Source organism: Dipodomys ordii, unplaced genomic scaffold (genome assembly GCF_000151885.1).
Source record: "Dipodomys ordii isolate 6190 unplaced genomic scaffold, Dord_2.0 Scaffold38, whole genome shotgun sequence".
NCBI classification, from domain to species: Eukaryota; Metazoa; Chordata; class Mammalia; order Rodentia; family Heteromyidae; genus Dipodomys; species Dipodomys ordii.
In genome coordinates this window covers 4427253-4445155 of record NW_012267254.1, presented here as the reverse complement: position 1 = coordinate 4445155, position 17903 = coordinate 4427253, and the positions used below count along the sequence as shown (strand labels likewise).

Below are 17903 nucleotides of genomic sequence, written 5' to 3'. Positions count from 1 at the left end.
GAACTTCGGGGAAGGGAGGGAGGGAGGGGATGGTAGGGGGAAAACAATGGAGGGGCTAACAATGTTCAAGAGGAAGTGTACTCATTACCTCACTCATGTAACTGTAACCCTCTGCATAGTATCTTTACAATAAAAAATTAAAAAAAATATTAAAGACTTCCAAATTGGAAACAGACAATAAGAATTTGGTTTTCAGATAGCATGAGATCCTATATAGAAAATCCTGCAGAAGGTGCATACACACAGAGAAAACTCTTGGAAAAGCAAAGTTGAACTGTTTGCGATCAATATACAAAATTCATTTATAAGAAAACAATTTCAAGGCTGAGAACTTAGCTCAGTGGTAGAGCACTTATTAGGTACACATAAGGTCATACATTAGATCATCTGCACTACAAAGAAGCAGAAGAAATATTGAGGCATAGTGGCTCATGCCTGTAACCCTAGGCACTCAGTGGCTGAAATTATAGGAGCTGTGGTTTAAAGTCAGTGTAGACAGAAAAATTTACAAGATCTCATCTCAACATAAAAAGCAAGCTGTGGTGATATGTGCCTATTATCTCAGCTACAGGAGGAAGTAATAATAATATAATCACAATTCTGGTCCACCCAGGTAACACGCAAGAGTTTATCTCAAAAATGCTTAATTCAAAAAAGATCAGATTTATGGCTCAAATGATAAAAGTACTTCTCAAATAATGCCTTAAGTTCAAACACCAGTACCATAGGGGAAAAAAAGGACAGGAAAGGAATTCCACTGACAACAGCATCGGAAAGACACTGAACATATGTATGTCTTGTTGTAAAGTACATCATCCCAGAAACCACATTTTGGAAGGTAGAATATTGGAGTCTTCATTATACAGTTAGCAGGCTATGGGCAACAAGTAGTTACAAAGGCCTGCAGCCCCCAAATACACTTACATGGTTAGGAGACAGGCTAGAGAGAAAGAAAGAACAAAAACAATACCAACAAACCAATTCAGCTGCTATGGGGAGCTGAATTGGGATGCCATGATGACTGGAGAGGAGCCAGGAGTCAGGAGACAGAACAAGATCATGGAGATACATGTGGCATAGCATAAAGGCGGCTGGACCAGTCCTGGCCTAAACAGGTCTGAGCAGGAGGCAGGTCCACAGGAAATTCCCAGTCCCAGGCACTGGACTGACAGGTTCAGTAACCTATCAGCCAAATGCCAGGGATCTGGGCACACCCATCACTTGGGAGGCAGGTGACAGGCAGGAGCGTTTCTTTTCCCCATCATAAAGACAAGATGCCAGACCCTACCACCTATCATGTGGCCAACATGGTGCTGCCCAGGCCTGACCTCAAGTTGTAGAATACCAGCCAAAAAAAGATAAGATAGATAGATAGATAGATTGATTGATTGATTGATTTAACGATGCTACAAAATTGACATGATGGAAATCTATCAAATATTGTTAAAAATAAATTAGGGGATATTGGAAAAATAGAGAAAAGCCATATAGAGAGAGATTTTAAACAGAACCTTGTTAAAATAACACTCCTCCAAAATAATCTACATATTCAATAACCCTTATGAAAATCCTGGTCTGTATCTTTAAAGAAATTAGAAAGCTTTGGAAGAACCCAAAGGAACAATGCCTCTATGCCTGTGATCATATGATATTTATCAATAATTCCAGGAAATGGAAAAAATTAATTAGAAAGCTTATTGCAAGTACTCAAGACACAGTCTTACACAAAGTTAGGCATTATGAAGATAGGCATTATATATAACTGGAAATAAATTCAAAGCCCCAAAATAAATCCTTGTATCTATGATCAACTGACTTTTTACAGGATGCTAGCACTGTTAAATGGAAAAGGGAAAGTCCTTTCAACAACTGGTGCTGAGAAAACTGGACAGCTATATGCAAAAAATAATGTATATGACCTTTGCCTAGCAATAGATTCAAAAGGTAACTTAATAGATTAAAGAACTAAATGCAAGAGTTAAATAATTCATGATTTGGAACTTGGTAAAAGGACTTAGTTACATAACTTAGACTTAAATAAAGTAAAAGAATCTTTGAGCTGGGCATTAGTGATGGCTCACACCTATAATCCTATCTAATCACGAGGCTGAGATCTGAGGATAGTGGTTTGAAGCCAGACTAGGCAGGAAAGTCCATGAGACTCTTACCTCCAATTGTAAGGAAACGCCCACCTCGAAGGCCTAATCTGAACAAGTAACATCTTCATAACCTTCATGACCTCGGTCAACTCCATGTACAGTACCTGGCACCCCTTTCATTGACTACAGCGCCCCCTCTGAGCAGAAGTAGCTCTACAAGAAAAGACCTCCCATATTCCCTGCCTAGTACTGTACATATTAAACCAAAAAGGGGGGAGTTGAAGTCTCACATCCACCACCAACAACAACAAAGATGTTTGTTCCAATGTGAAGATTAATGAAGAAAGTATTAAAACAACCTATGCAACAGTAGAAAATATTTATAAATCCTAGATCTGGTGCAAATCTTGTAAATTGAATACATAAAGAACTTACATGATATTGTTGAATCATGTGTCCATGATATTATAGGTTAAACATCTATAAACACCTCCCAGAAAAAACGGCCCCTTCCTTTGGCTCTCTCGGTGCATCCTAGAAGTTCCCACCCAACACCAGTAACCCAGATGAGTGGCATGCCTGGGGAAAATGGGAGGTCCCCCAGGCTCTGGTGTCACTTCTCCATCCTCTGAGATCACCTCTATTTCTGCTGTGGCCACACTTCCTCCCTTACCCTCCCCTATGTAATCTCTCTCCTCCCGCCATAATCTCTCTTGCTCTGTGGACTCCAAATTGTGGGGCTAGAGGTATACACTCTCCCATCCCCAATAAGCTGTCTTCCCTTGGATGGCCTGGGAGTTTCCCTTTGGCAACCCTTACTTTTACTTGTTTCTCAATGCATGAAATTGGACAAAGGACCAGGGGAAGGGGGAAAGAACAATGCAACAGCGATACTCACAAGACACTATGTTGGAAATGAGCTGTACAACTCAGGAGGGGAGATGGGAGGAGGAAAAGTGGGGGAAAAATGAGGGACAGGGGAACAAGTTAGACAAGAAATGTTCTCAGTACCTTAGGTATGTAACTGCAACTACTTGGCAATAAAATTAAAATTAAAAAATATGTGCAGTTCTTTTGTATATGCATTCCTTTCCAAATATAAACCAGCTAAAAATAGTAAATTAAATAAAACTGACCTTTTAATAGGAAAATGATGTGAATTGAGATTATTCCAAAATTATGACATAATTAGTCATCAGGAAAATTCAAATCAAAACAATCTTAGGGGATGTGAAGATAGCACTTCACACTGGTGATGAAGGATAGAATCAACACTATAGCATGTACTAGGGATGTAGAGAAAATAAAAAATTTCAGGTTAATGTTGATGAGAATTTTAAATGATATGGCTACTTTGGAAATAGGCTACTAGTTTCTCAAATGATTAAACACAGACTTTTCATTTTACATATACCTAACAATCTCCTCTTAGATATAGATCCAAGAAAAATTAAAATATAGGCCCACATAAAAACTTTCACACAAATGTTTATAGTGGCTTTCTTCATACTGCTCAAGATGTAGATTATATAATATTGATTATATAATAGATTATATAATATTGTTTATATGACATAGTACATAATGTAAATTTCATTTAATGTAATATATAATACAAATATATTGTTGCTTTAATACAATTATATAATTACTTAGTAAATAATATGAATATACCATTTAATAAATCCATATTTAATTATACTACTATATGTTATTTATATTTACATGTGTTTTCACTGTATTTGTTGGTGCCCTGCATCTTCTATATGCATTTTTCTAATTTGGGGAGGGGAAGGGAAATAACAAAATGCTGAAATAAGGATACAGCATGACCCATTGTAACAACAAGATGTACAAGACAGTATATTGAAAATGAACATTACAACTTTGTAGAGGGGAGGGAGGAGGTAGGGAGGTGGGGAGGAAAAGGATGGTAGGGGAAAACAAAGGAGGAGGTAACAATGCTCAATAGGAAATGTACTCATTACTCACGTAACTGTAACCCCTCTGTACACTATTTTTACAATAAAAAACAATTTTTACAATAAAAATAATCCCATTAACTGAAGTATTTCTTTGACTAGTTTGCAAGTGTCTTTTGCACACAATATATAATTTTAAATTTTAATAAAGGTGAGTTATTATAAAGGTGACATAAAAGGGCTTACAGTTATATAAGTCAGGTAATGAGTACATTTCATTTTGGACAGTCATTCCTTCCTTTGCTTTTCTCCAATTTCCCCCTCCCGTTCCTGCCCACAGGTTGCATGGTTCATTGTCCACATAATGTTTAGTGGGTACCATGGCTGCATTTATTCACCCACAATACATAATTGTATCCTTACATCACCCATAGGAAGTACCCCAAGATAGATATTACTGTTCACTATTTCATAAATAAGAATACACCCATATACAATTTGGTGAGAGAGACAACACTGGCAACCAGGTCTCCCTGTTGGTAATTTGCTTTTAGACTCAGATCAACTGTATGTGCTCATATTCTGTAATAGGTGTCATTTAGCTGAGCATATTTGTTATTACTCTCTTGTGTCAAACTCAGAAAGTTTTGAGGTTAATTCCCATGCCTTGGCTTCTGTTTGTTTAGAACATGTTTCTTCACTCTCAGCTGAGGAAGTTCCCCACTGTTGACAATTAGTATGTCATTACAGAGCTAGAGGTTTCAGGTGAAGTTAACTGCCAAGTCTGCCAACTTCTTAACAATGCCCAGTGTGGCATCTCTGAGGGTTTTCAAGCAGCCGTTTTTAATTGCTCACCTTTGAACAGGAAGTACAGTGAGGTAAATCATTCCCCTAGAGCCTGGAAGGTTTTCTGAGATTCAAAGGTGTTACAAATGTTCTGTTGGCTGGGTCCAACTCAAAGAAACAATTTAAGATAAGAACACAATTTTTCCCTGTTGAGGCAAATTTCCCTAGAAATCTCCTTAAAGGCTATGATGGTATTGTGCCTGGTTAGTCCTCTCTGCCCTCCCCATATGCACGCCTTTGTTATTGTTATTCTTGAGTTAGTATACAGAGGGGCTACAGTTACATGAATCAGGTATTGAGTGATGAGTAAAATTCATTTTGAGCCATGTCTCCCCTTGCGTTGCTCTCTCCTGGTTTTCCCTCCCATGCAACAGTGGTGGCTCACTAGACACTGTGTGGAAAATGAATTGTACATCTCTCTTTTTTAATGATGATCTATGCCTTCTAATCCCTAGTTTACCTCATAATTGAAAGGAATGGAAAATGGAAGAGTTGTCACTTGCTACATTAAAACTATGAATGTGTGTTATAACACGCAAGACTCCAAAGAGTATGACAAGAACTTGATTAGACCACAGTTAGATCATTCTGTCATTTTTTACTCACTCAATTTGTTGTACAAAGGTTTCACTTTGACATGTACAAATGAACATACAATGTACCTGATCATTCTCCCTCCATCACTCTTTTATTCCTCTTCCCAAACCAATTACAGAAAGCTTTACTGTCCCATTTGCACACATGTATATAAAGTATTTCAACCATATTCATCCTCTCTCTCTCTTTTTTTTTTTTTTGCTTATGTGGTGCTGAGGAATCAAACCCAGGGCCTCAGGCATGCAAGGCAAGTGCTCTACCACTGAGCCACCTTCCCAGCCCCATATTCATCCTCTTTCACCCTCCCCATTCACACTCTTCACTCCCAGTAGTACCTCCACTCCGGACAGGACATATTTTACATCCCTGACCTATATTTTTAAATGCATATTAGTTGTTCAAAGAGACTTCAAACTGGTATTTCATACAAGTATACACAGTTAAATCTTTGAAAGTAACCATGCATTTTCTCTTTTATTTGTCCTCTAGGAATTTCTCAAGAGTGCACCGGAAGCAAGAGTTACAAACTGAGTTTTTCATTAGTCATCATTTTTCCAAAGTAGTAGTAGTCCCCGACTCTAGGCTGTTTTCCTTTCCTCAACTATTCCTGCCATTCATTTAACTGTAAAAGTACATGCTACCTGTCCTTCAGCTCTTCAGCTCAAGGCTAGCACTCTACCACTTGAGCCACAGCACCACTTCCAGCTTTTTCTTTTGCTTATGTGGTGCTGAGGAATAGAACCCAGGGCCTCATGCATGCAAGGCAAGCGCTCTACCACTGAGCCAACTTCCCAGCCCAGACTTCTTTTTATCTTACTCAAGGATTGCTTTAATACCTTTGTACTAGGTCTTAAGGTAAGTGTGATTGTTTTCAACAGAAAGATATTTATGAATTACTATCAAAAGGAATTCTCTAGCTGGGCACTGGTGGTTCATGCCTGTAATCCTAGCTACTCAGGAGGCTGAGATCTGAGGAATGCATTTTGAAGTCAGTCCAGGCAAGAAATTCCATGAGACTCATCTATAATTGACTACCAGAAAACCAGAAGTGGAGCTGTGGTTCAATGTGGTAGAGGGTTAGCCTTGAGTGAAAAAGCTCAGAAGAGAGCTCAGGCTCTGAGTTTGAACCACATGACTGGCAAAATAAAATATAATAAATTCTCTGAAAGTTTCTCTACAATTAAAACTGTTATAACTAGCTGGGTGGCTCATGCATATAATCTTAGATACTGAGGAGGCTGAGATCTGAAGATCATAGTTTGAAGCCAGACTATGCAAGAAAGTCCATGAGGCTCTTATCTCTGATTAAGCACCAAAAATCCAGAAGAGGAGTTATGGCTCAAGGGATAGAGCACCAACCTTGAGTGAAAAAGCTAATAGACAGTGGGGAAGGACAGTGCCCAGGCCCTGAGTTCAAACCCTAGTGCCAACACATATATACACAAACAAAAAACATGCCATAACTGAAATGGACCACAGAGATAGTCTGTACAACAAGATAAAACAGATTTAAAAAGTTGAAGTAACTTGTCCAAAGCGGGATAGTTGTGTTAAGTCCTCCATTCTGGTCATTTTGAGAAGCAACATATAAGGGATGCATTCACCAGCCTATTGTGCTATCTGAGGTTAAATAATTTTCATAGGCACTGATCCAATATCCTAAATATTAATGTTCTTTTGACTGGTGATGAAGCAAACCTCAGCTAAACGCATGGGTCCTGATGTGGTACTTACATTGTGTCATATTAGTTATACAAGACTCGGATAAAACCTTTTTTTTTGTTATTGTAAAGGGGGTGTACAGAGGGGCTACAGTTATAGGTAATGAGTACATTTCTTTTTGAACAATGTTACCTGTTCCCTCATTTTCTCCCACTTTTCCTTCCCAACTCCCTCCTCCACAAATTGTATAGTTCATTTCAACATAGTGTCTAATGAGTATCACTGCTGCATTTATTCAATCTTTGTCCCACCATTTCTGTGCTCCACCTAACCCTTCCCAAAACAGATAAACTCACATACAAGACAAAAAAGTACAGACTTCAAAAACAGCAATGAAGTTGCAACTTGGGCAAGAGGGATGGGAAAGGGAAACAAAGGAGGAGGCAACAATGCTTGATAAGAAATGTACTCATTACCTTGTGTAGTAACCCCTCTGGTGCATTATTTTCACAATAAAAAAATTAAAAAATAAATAAAATTTAAAAAACAAAAAACAGCAACAAAGGGGGGAAAACAAAACAAAAAATAATAAGTTAAATAGCATAAAAACTACTTGTCTCCATTTCTTGGAGCTCATTTTGGTAAACACAATTTCGATAAACATATGCACATGGCTATTGAGCTTTTGAGATCCTCTCCTACGAATGTCCTCCTTTGGTCTCACTGTGATTTTTTTTTGTCTTTTACCATCCATTGTGTTTACCTGTAGATTTATAGGCACATTCTAATTACTAGAAATCAGGGAAATCATGCAAACTATGTTTCTTTGGGGCTGGCTTACTTTGCTTAGTATACTTTTGTTCAAGTCTGTCCTAAGAATGGTACAATATCATTTATTCTGATGAAAGCATAGAATTCCATTTTGTATATATGCCACATCTTCTTTCTCCTTTCAGTCCACTGAGGGGCATCTGGGTTGGCTTCATAACTTAGCTATGGTAAACAAAATCTTGTTGAGGGCAGGATCTGAGGCTTTTAAATCAATCACCAAACAAAAAATCAAATGTATAATCTCTCAAAAGACTTTGAAGTGAAAGTAAGAATGCCTGAGTTTGTTAAACATTCGTATTTAGTAATTAATTGGGTAATGGTTCCAATATTGACTAGATTGCTTTAGGCCTCTGTCTTCCCATTTATAAAAGTAGCAATTCCTTTTCTTCCTCCTTGTGGCTGCATATGTGCCGGTTGCACAGGAATGTGTTTGTCCCGTGCCCTTAGGTCCCTGGGTGGGATTTGGGGTTCCCTGGCTGTCATCTGCTGTTGCTTGATGAAAACCGAGACCTGTTGTACCTTTCTTGGAGAACACTCTGCCATCTATTGTATCTCCCACTGAAGGCATCCGTGCTTGTTTGAGCTACAAAAATCTACACAAGCTTGTGTAAATCTGTCCTGCAAAGCATCCATGATGCTGGGCCCTGAGGGAGGTGAAGGCTTTGTGATCAAACTCCGTGGCCTGCTCTGGTCCTGCTCAATTGATGATGTGCAGAACTTTCTCTCTGACTGCACCATTCATGATGGGGTTGCAGGGGTCCATTTCATTTACACTAGGGAAGGCAGGCAGAGTGATGAGGCTTTTGTTGAACTTGAATCTGAAGATGATGTAAACTTGGTTCTGAAAAAAGACAGGGAAAGCATGGGCCACTAGTACGTCGAGGTGTTCAAGTCTCACAGAACCGGGATGGATTGGGTGTTGAAGCACAGCATTCCAAACAGTGCTGACAGTGCCAACAATGGCTTTGTGCGGCTCCGGAGCCTCCCGTTTGGATGCACAAAGGAAGAAATTGTTCAGTTCTTCTCAGGGTTAGAAATTGTGCCCAATGGGATCACACTGCCAGTGAACCCAGAGGGCAAGATTACAGGGGAGGCCTTTGTACAGTTTGCCTCGCAGGAGTTAGCTGAGAAGGCCCTGGGGAAGCACAAGGAGAGAATAGGGCACAGGTATATCGAGGTGTTCAAGAGCAGTCAGGAGGACGTTAGGTCCTACTCAGACCCACCTCTGAAGTTCATGTCTGTGCAGCGCCCAGGGACCTATGACCAGCCTGGCACTGCCCGGAGGCACATGGGCATTGTGAAGCAGGCAGGCCTGGATCGGATGAAGTCCAGCGCCTACAGTGCAGGCTATGGGGGCTACGAGGAGTACAGCGGGCTCAGCGATGGCTATGGCTTCACCACCCACCTCTTTGGGCGAGACCTCAGCTACTGTCTCTCGGGCATGTACGACCATAGATACGGGGATGGCGAGTTCACCGTGCAGAGCACCACTGGCCACTGTGTCCACATGAGGGGGCTGCCCTCCAAAGCCACCGAGAACGACATTTGCAACTTCTTTTCTCCACTCAACCCTGTGAGAGTACACATTGAGATCCGGCCTGATGGAAGAGTGCCCGGAGAGGCTGATGTGGAGTTTGCTACTCACGAAGAAGCAGTGGGAGCAATGTCAAAAGACAGGGCCAACATGCAGCACAGATACATAGACCTCTTCCTGAATTCCACCACAGGGGCCAGCAATGGGGCATACAGCAGCCAGGTGATGCAGGGCATGGGGGTGTCTGCCGCCCAGGCCACCTACAGTGGCCTGGACAGCCAGTCTGTGAGCGGTTGTTACGGTACTGGCTACACCAGTCAGAACAGCATGGGTGGCTATGACTAGTTTTGTAAAAGCATTGGCGTTTCAATCAAATATTCCCAGGCAGCCAAGAAGCAGGGAGAGAGCAGTCTATAACTAGAGGAAGCTGTGGGACCCAAATTGCACCATGAGTTTGTGAAATATGGATTAAAGAAATTACCTCTTCAGTGTTCTTATGCAGACCTTTCTTCTAGCATCTGATATAGAGTAAACTCAGACTATCTGCTTCCACTTTCTGCAGTTCACATTTTGATAGTGATGTTCCCTTTCAGTAGTTCTGACTGTTAGATGTTGGATCTTCACACCAAACTGCAGGGAGCACATTGATTGGGCCGATTGCTTTTTTGGAGAACTCAAGGTGCTAGGTCCCTCATTCGAAGAGAAACATTTCTCTTGCTGGTTCATTCTAGTTTCTATTTCCGCATTTTAAAAGTTAGTTTTGCGAATTGAAACACAATACTAATACTGTAGGAACTGGTGAGGCCTTGACTTAAAGCTTTGTACTGTGATTTCCTTTCAGGCGCATTTTGCTAAGTGAAACTTGTTAAAAAGAAAATTTTTGTTAACTGATTGTTTTTCTTAAAATAAAGACTTTTCCACAAAAAAGTAGCAATTTGTATGAATGAATCTGAAATCATAAAAATATCTAACATGATCATATTTACTGCCAGCACTGTTCAACATGCATTTACCCATTTCATAGACAAGAATAATTAAGCTCAGATTCTTTGCATTGTATGAAAAAGTTCACAGAACTAAGTCCCTGAGTACACAGCTGCTTCCCACTATAGTTTGTTATACCTGTTGAAACCACTATTAAGTGTTAAAGAAGTGGCATAACAAGTTACTTATGATGTAGATAGAAACTCAGATAACACAGAACACAGTAAAACTAAGCATTGAAAGTGCATTATATGTGTTTTGACTTCCCAAATGACTGGAATATCAGAAGCATTGATGCAAAAGGAATGGAAATGTATTCATTAATCAAAGAAGAAACTAACCTGACTCTCACAGAGATTATATTGAGGAGGCATGGAGAAAATAGTTGGTGTGCAAAAATCATAGTCATATACTTGTAGTTTTGCTTAATGCCATTTTCCCCTACCAAAGATCAGTTGGAGATTATCATGTTCAGTGACATAAGACACACTCAGAAAGACACGTATGTTTTTTCTCTAAAATGCAGAATCTAGATATTTTTAGTGCCAGAGGGCTAGAGGTATGGCTTCAGTAGTATAGCCTTTGCCTAGTAAGCACAAGCCCCAATACCAAAAATTTAAAAAATACATGAACCAGGTGCCAGTGTCTCATGTCTATAAACCTTGCTGCTTGAGAGGCAGAAATAGGGAAGAAATACAGTTCAAGGGCAGCCCTGGCAAAAAGTTGGTGAGATCTCATCTCAAATAAAAAAGCTAGGCATAAGGTGTGTACCAGTCATCCTAGCTACAGCAGGAGCAGAAAATAGGAGGACTGCCAGGTGCCAGTGGCTCATGGCTATAATCCTACCTACTAAGGAGGCTGAGATCTGAGAATCCTGGTTCAAAGCCAGTCTCCTGCAGGAACATTGGTGAGACTCTTACCTCCAATTAACCAGCAGAAAACCAAAAGTGGTGCTGTGGCTAAAGTGGTAGAGCACTAGCCTTGAGCTGAAGAGCTGAGGGACAGTGCCCAGCCCAGAGTTCAAGCCCTATGACCGACAAAAGAAAAAAAGAACAGAAAAATAGGAGAATTATGGCACAGACAAGCCTTGGCAAAAAGTGGGACACTTTTTCAATAATACCTAGACCAAAAATGGCTAGGGGCAGGGAGTACCTGCCTAATAAGTACGAGGTTCCTGAGTTCAAATTTCAGTACTGACAAAATACAGCAATGAAAGTAGAAGGGGGTTATTTGGAAAGAAGGATAAAAAAACAGCAAGATAGGGGAGGGGAATAAGAAGGATATGAGGGTATAAATACTATCAAAATGGAATATATATGAGTATATAAATTTCATACTAAAACCCATTATATACAATCTTTAAAGATTGGGCACTGAATCCATGCTTATTACAAGCTTTTGATTGGAATGTTTATATTTTATATCACTAAACCAAGAAGTAAAATTAGACATTGACTTGTTCATTAGAAAAAACCCACTGTTGCCTAGCATCACAAATTCCCCCAAAATTAAAACATGTCTAAATGTGAAGCACTGGACCAAACACTGAGTATTACAGTGCATCTTAAATATTTTTAGGTGTGTGTGAATGAGTAGATAAATATTACAAGTCCTATTTGGTTTCAGAAGTTAGATGAGGAAATACAGACTTGATACAGTTGAAAAAAGACACCATAAGGGGTAGGTGCAGCTGAAGTAGTTAGTGGAACTGACAAGTTGATTTCAAGGTTAGAATGAATAGCTCATTCACTCTAAAATGCGAATGTTCTCTCCCAGTTGTCCCCTGGTAGACATGTCTCCATCAATTGAAGTTCCTACAGGAAAAAAAATGTGAAGTCCATAACCAAAATAAAGAAAGAATTATTTCTCAGTTCTCATGAAAACCTAGCAGTGAGATATGAAAATCCCATATGTTTACCCTAAAAAAAAGTATCACTTAGTTGTTGTTCTTTTTCTTAAATACCTCTGATTCACATGACTATAAATTGCCTGTTGAGGATGAAGTTCCTGAAGATCTCATAATTATTTCTTTTTAGTGAAGAACAGAAATTTTGAATTCTATTCATGGGACAATTGCTCTGGTAACACTGTGCAAATTCATTTGGAAATGAATTTGGAATAAAATAGGACCCTAGATATCATGTGTAGGTCATCAAGATGTGTGTGTGTGAGAGAGTGTGTGTGTGTGTGTGTGTGTGTGTGTGTGTGTGTGTGTAGAATTAATTCAAGCCAATGCATGCTCCCAAAGGCACAGTCTTGGTGAGAGCTTCCAGAAGAATATATATTTCAAAACATTTAAGACTAGATAGATCACTGGACACTGATAAAAGTGAACTATACAACTTGTGGGTAGAGATGGAAGTAAGATAGATACTGGGAGAAAGTGAGGGAAGAGAAGACACTGTACAAAAGGAAATGTACTCATTACCTGACTCATGTAATTGTAATCACTCTGGACATTCCCTTTATAACAGTAAAGTAAATAATAATTTTAAAAGACTAGATAGAAACTGAAAGATGTATGACAAAATTTCTATAAAACAAACTGCTCAGGGCAAGGCAAATTCTTATCAGTTATACTTCCCAGATAAGTGAAAAGTTACTGAAAGATTTCTTTTTAGTTTTGATTCCAGTATAATGATTCCAAAGTCCATCTACCCACCTTAAATGGGTAGAGACTGCCATTCGATCTTCCTGCAAAGCTAGGAATGCAATAGGACCTTGGGAATATTATTGCCATTTTTCAGCACTAAGACTCAGTGGTTGAGAGAGTATGGGAACTGGGACTTGAATGCATACCTATTTGAAAGTACTAGGGACAAATGAGAGAATGATAATGGAAGGAGAATGACTGGAATATGTCATAAAGATATATGGAAATGTAACAAATTCCCTTCCCTGGAACAATTGGCAATTAATATATATATATATATATATATATATATATATATATATATATATATATATATATATATATATATAGTGATAATTTGGGTTAGTGAGGTTCCAGATCCTTATAATAGAAAAATATTGCCAAGAACAAAAAGATAGCTGAGCCAGCTGATCACAAATTGAAACAATCTAAAGGTCTTAATGCAAAACAATCATGTGACTTTTACCCTCTATATGTTAAAACTTTTTTAGGGTAGATTAAATGAGAATGTATGTGGATCAAATGTCAGTGCAAGAAATGTTTGCCCAAGAACTTCAATGATTTAGTTAAATACATTTACCAAGGGCTTGTCAACTGCGATGTGACCTAATCTAAAAGAGTTTATTTTCTTCAGAAATTTCTAGACAAGGACACTTTTGAGAATCTGGGAAGACTTAAAATCTTGCCAGGAGACTGCAGGGAGATTGTGATGGCTCCACACAGGGAAGAACATGGAGGACTGCTCTGGGTAAAATCATTCTGTTCTACCTAGCAGTGCTTGAGAGAGACCTTCAGAAAGGCAAGTGGTAACCATTCACTAAAATAAGTAATGAATAACTACAGGTAACAGGAGTAAGATGGGAAAAAATGCTGTCCCCAGTTTTCCAGGAATTCTTTAATGGTATTCTAGAAGGAGACGCTGTGCATTGTCTTTGAAGGGCAGATTCAGACTAAATGTTAGATGTTAAGAAGGCTTTAAGTGTGAAAAGGAAATTGTCATCAATTTTAGTTGCATAGGTCATGGATTCAGTCCCAAACTCTATCATTTAAAACACACGTCTGTCCTATACACATAGACTGATTACTGAATTTAGTCAAATATCTCATCAATTTATTCTAATGGGCTCATGAGGAACTAAGCAATAGATCAAAAACCCTGCCTCAATACTGGAAAAACAAAACATCCTGTAGTTCATCAGGAATGATAGATTCATATAAGTAAAATATCCATCAATATTTAATACTAGGGAAGGGAGGAATGAGAGGGAAAGAGGGAACATCCTGTACTAAGCAAAAGGAAAGAAATGTAAACATCACCTGATGTGGAAGAAATAATTGTATTGTCAAAATTCATAGAATTCACAAACTGTATATGCCATGATAATGTCTATATGTCTTGTGAAGGTTAAAATGTGTTTGTGACTTTAGCTAAGTATCACTATTCCACAATGCTGTGAAATATGTGAAACTTATATAATCACCTAATCTCAATTTAAAAAAGAAAAGAAAAGAAACATGAGAGAAGGGATGGGTTAGGAGTGATGGGTGACAATGTTGTCAGACACCTTGTATTCATATACTGTTTTGTAGAATAGGAACTTTTTGTACAGCTACTTAAAGATAATAATAAAAAGATTTTAAAATATTTAATACTCAACAGCAGAAGAAGTATGTTTTCCAGATTTCAAGAGCAAAATAGACCTACACATAACACAAAAATCAATTGACTACTTCTATGCAAAGCCAGTTAATCGTCTTTGCTGCAGTGCATCGTTTTAGGTATTCCACTGTGAATATTCCATGTATAAACAGATTTCAAATTATTTTTTAAGCCTGTTAAGATATAACTCTACCAACTAAAATATAACGACATCATTGCATGCAGCCATTCATTTTTATTGCTCATTTTTGTTTTGTAGAGATGATATTTTTTCATTTTCAGATGAAAAGGTACAGGTAGGCCAAAGGACACCTTGTTTTCAAGTCCTGTAATAAATGAAGGCAAAGCAGCTATATCTCTTAAATTCTGACAATATTCCTGTGACAGAATATTATGACCTCCTTCTTTTCTTATCTTTGTTTGCTTCTTCATAAGTACCAAACATTTGTCTGTCCACACATTCACCTTTCTTAGTGTGTCTGAGAGGCTGACCAATGTAGAAAATGAGTCACAGGGTTTGGTTTGCTGAAAGGCGAGAACATATAAAGGGGAAATTGTAAATTCTTCATTTGTAATGATTTGTAAGGATAAGTGAATCCCCCATCCCTTAGCAAAGCTGTACCCTACACCTTATGTTTCTTCAACAAAGAGGGTAACTGATTTCTAAGAAATAAAATTTTCCAATCTACTGGAGAGAAATCAAAGAATCTTACATTGTTAGTAGAGTTAGCAGGACTGACACGATCACTTGGTTTAATTAGCATGCAAATAAAAATTTAGGTAAGGTGGCCTGGGAAGGTGGTAGACTGCTTGCCTTGCATGCATAAGGCCCTGGGTTCGATTCCTCAGCACCACATAAGCAGAAATGGCCCAAAGTAGAGCATTGTCTCAAGTGGTAGTGTGCTAGCCTTGAGCTGAAGAACTGAGGGACAGCGCCCAGGCCCAGAGTTCAGGTCACAAAACCAACAAAAAGAAAGCAAATTTTGGGAAAGTGAGGAGAAGAAACTGTTTAAAGACATGGCCAGTAAGATAACAGGAACTTCAATGGGGAATTAGAAAAAGAAAGAAAATAACACTTAGTTCAATTGGAACAATTAATCTCATAAAAGAGTCCATACATGTTGGGGGAGGAGTTTAATACATATAAAGCAATGTCAGGGAAGAGGTAGATGGGAAATTAGTGGTTGCCTTTCAATATGGAATATCTAAAGAGTACTATTCACACACTCATTCCATACATATTTATTGAACACCTAGTCTGTAGCAGGCACTATTCTGGGTTTGGGGAATATAGCAATGAACAAAAAAATTTAAATGAACCTCTGACATAACTGAACCTACCTTCTAGTTGAGACAGAGAGAGAGAATTAATGAGCAGAATTAATACATAAGACATAAAAGTAGGCTGGAAACTATTTTGGAAAACAGCATTGAAGTTCCTCAAAACTAAGCATAGAACTACTCTGCTCCTAGGCATTGATCCAAAAGATTACAAACCAGGATACAGGAAAGCCGCCAGCACAACCATGTTCATTGCAGCAATATTCACCAGAACCAAGATATGCAAACAGACCAGATTCTCCTCAATAGTCAAATGGATCAAAAAAATGTATATACACACATCAGAGTTTATTCATCCATTAGAATGAATGATACTACATCATTTGCAGAGAAATGGAAGGACCTGAAAAAAATTGTTAAGTGAAGTCAGGCCAGAGAAACAAAGATTGCATGTGGTTATGTGTGGAAGCTAGAATTACTTTATAAATATATAAATTAAATACCTTTGGGTGGTATGCAAGTGTACACAAAGATATTAACTGAAATGGTAGACTCAGGGAAGAAGTTAATGTAATTCTTTAGAAAGGAAACAAAGGATGAACAAATGCAGCCATGGAACTCAGTAGTCACTATGTTTAAAATGAACTATACAACCTGTGGGTGGGGAAAGGAGGGAGAGAGTGAGGAAGGGTGATATTTATCAAAACATTGTTTTTACAAACTGCCTTGTTGAATGGCAACTCCTTTGTACAACTACTTAAATTTTTTTTTAATTTAAATTGCCAAAAAGGCATTAGAGAGGATTGGGGAATACAGATGAACTTCTTCACAGAGCAACTAAGAAAGGACTCCCTGAAAAGATGCCTTATGAATAAAAAATAAGAAGGAAAGGTATTCAGGGAGAGATCAAAGCTACTGAGAAATTAAACAAATGTAGTTTGAGTGTCTGAGGAACAATGAGGTGACCAGTGTGACTAGAGAAAAGTTAGCAAAGAAACGGAACTGGGATGTAATAAGTAATGGGGAGACAGCCAGGTAGGAATTTATACTTCATAGTAAGGAGGTTGATGCTAGTGACATTGAAATAGAAAGTTATATTTAACCATTTCATATGGTTGCCTTAAAATTTAGGAAGGTGGATCTTTGTCAAATATTTTTACCACAAAAATAAGAGAGCAAGAGAAGAAACTTTTAGATGAGATAGCTCTGGCCTTTATTTCAAGGGATGAGGATGGAACACAGGATTGACACCAAGCTATGCAAATTGTCTACAATTGAGCCATACTGCACACTTAAGTATTATTATTATTATTATTTTGTGGGAATCTACTTATATGAAAATTTATAAATATGTGTACCTCAAATAAGTATGCCTTTTATACATTAGCAATACCTCAATAAATGTTAATGCAGTGACCTGATCTAACATGACTGAAACATTTGGATTGAATGGAGACAAAGCCAGAAACAAGCAACAAATAAATTACTGACAAAATCTAAGTGAGTAATAATGATGTCCTAGAATAAAGGATGGGAGTGCCAGTGGGAAGGGGAACACATAGATTCTGGATGATACTCATGAAGGCTTAGGATTTATGGGTTGATTTACTATCTATTTGATCCCTGTGATGCTCTGGGCACTCTTTTGATATAGGGATATGTCAGTAAACAAAGCAGACAAGGTCCCTGTCCTTGATAAATTTACATCTGAGTGGGAAGGAAATAATCAAAGTATTAATGGAATTTCAAATTTTGGGAAGAGCCATGAGAAGGATAAATCAAAGGGAGGGAGAAGAGACAGGATGCCACTCAAACCCTATTCTTATCACTGCAG

The 17903-nt window shown here is 38.4% G+C and overlaps 1 pseudogene; it reads left to right on the top strand.

Moving 5' to 3' along the window:
• Window positions 1–8588: 8588 nt before the first annotated feature.
• On the top strand, window positions 8589–9946 carry LOC105986968 (annotated as a pseudogene).
• Window positions 9947–17903: the final 7957 nt, after the last annotated feature.